Source organism: Sinocyclocheilus anshuiensis, unplaced genomic scaffold, assembly GCF_001515605.1.
Source record: "Sinocyclocheilus anshuiensis isolate Anshui unplaced genomic scaffold, SAMN03320099.WGS_v1.1 scaffold732, whole genome shotgun sequence".
Lineage (NCBI taxonomy): Eukaryota > Metazoa > Chordata > Actinopteri > Cypriniformes > Cyprinidae > Sinocyclocheilus > Sinocyclocheilus anshuiensis.
The window spans coordinates 144,579-146,874 of record NW_015554133.1 but is presented as its reverse complement, the minus strand read 5'-3'; positions in this window follow the sequence as shown (position 1 = coordinate 146,874).

Here is a 2,296-nt window from a genome sequence, read left to right as displayed (position 1 = left end):
TCATCATATTTTATTTTTACGCGTTTTTACAGCGTTGCTCATTATAACCAATCACACACGATTATGCTGAGCTTAGGAATGCAGTAGCCAATCAGAGGCGTTCAAACTAGTCATCACTGAAACCCCAGAGTTTTGTTCAGACTGAAACTCGTGAATTTGCTCATCATATGCAACAAAGTGCAGATGCACGTACGATGTAAGTTAGAGATTCATTTATCATACCGTGTATGGACAGCTTAATTGATTATAAGAGGAGTTATGAGTGCTTAAACACTAGCTAGACTGAATGCTCATTTAGAGTGTGTTCTTTCACTGCATGATTCAGTATCATAAAATGCATTTAGAATGCTCCCAAAATTCAAGATATGGGGGCAGAAAATGTATATATTTATATCATTTCATATAGTTGATCAATATCACACAAAGAGTTAAATTTTTTCGCAAAAATCACAAATGTGATATTGAAACATTTCAGATGCTGTGGAATGAGATCGGTCCGCTGGTTAGTCAGGTTTTGCCGTCCCATAGTGCAAAGTCACATGATTTTTTGATGTGCTTGGAGGAATTTATTCGCAAAATTAATTTCCATCTCCCATTATTCGCATCAACCCTTTTTCGCACAAGTCAAAAACCAGCTCAAGCGAGCGTAAAAACTTTTTTGCGAATTAAGGGATTTTTATTCGAAATTTGGCGTTTCCATCACTCATTTCTCATGCGATACTTCAAAATGTGCATTAAAATAGGGTGATGGAAACATAGCTAATTGTCATTTTTAAATGAACATGTATAATATCAAAACATCTACATTTGCTTCAAGGCAAGTTAACGTTAACATCACTTAGGTCATTGTAGTGTTGACAGTAACAAAATAATTCACAGTATCACAGTGTCACAGTTATGACTTTTAGTTGTGTTTCTCTCTGTTCCTGTTCTCTTGCCTTGTTTAGTTTTGTTGCCCTATTTTCTGATCAGTCCTTATGATTTGTAGCTGTCGCTCATTCATTCGTCCTTATTTATACTCCCTGTTCTGTTCTGTCGTTGCCAGTTATTTTGCTTTACCAATGTATGTGCTACATTTGCTCCTGCGATACTCCTATTCCTTGTGGATTTATAATTAAGTGACTATTTTTGGATAATACTCCTTTCGCTGTGTGCTTTAAATAGCACTACACATTGCACACAGTAAATGTGAACAGTTGTGTTCATCTACACTAGTGTTATCAATAATCGCTTTCAAATGAGGCTTTTTCTCTTTTCAGATGATGGTGAAAAGCGTTTGCATAGACTCTGATTTACGGTATTCACAGATTTTAATCACGATACTGCATAATTGAACATAATGCTTTGCAATGTCACAATTCATTTTAACTCACATTTGAGTAACATCAATTTGATATTTATCAGTTTTTTACTGAAAATTAAACTAACTAAAACCTCCATTTCATTCCTTTAAAAGGAATGTTCTGAGCTTGTCTGAGTTAGCAACAGTAACCAAGAAGGGTGGAGCGCAGCGAATGGTAAATCGCAAATCAATCAATCTCCTCCGTGTCTTTGGGCATGACTCTCTACTCTCTACTGTCGAAGCCTGTTAACTCCCGAAGGAAAGCATGCAGTTGGGTGCACATGAAAGAGCCGTTTTCACATACTGTCTTGTCTTTCATCAAGTTAATTCTTCCCAGGAGCTTCAGTCACTCATTTGTTTCAGAGGTAATTTTCTTTGGCCATTTGCCAACATTTATTAATCTGTGATGCCAAAAACCAAACTGGACATTTACCTAGTCAAAGGCCATGGGTAATGCAGGTGAGCACTTATGTTCACAGGCACTGAGCAGGTCAGACCACAACACGTCTACCGTGAACACTTCTATTAATTCAGTTATTCACAAGCCCATGAGACTTGGAGCAGTCAAAGATACAAAGCACTCAAATGATCAAAAAGCACCCCGGGCTCACTTGAGCGATCCTCCACAAAGTTTTCAAGAGAATGGTGACCTGTGTGTTAATCAGTGAGAAAGTTCATCTCAGAGGATGCTCTATGGGTGTAATTTGGTAGTTCCCTTTCATGGGAACTTCGAACTGCGTCCTCTAGGGGTCGCTATGGGGAACGCCTCGTCGTGACCCGTGTCTGAAGCATACATTGAAAAAACACCAACTCGTTGGCCGGCGACAGCCATGACGTCACTACCGGTGCGACTATAGTATAAATAGGCGCCGGGAGCACACATCATTCTCTTCTTCGTCTTCATTGACTGTTTTGTTTGAAGCGTGCATTTCTGTGCTAAGAGCGATCTCTATT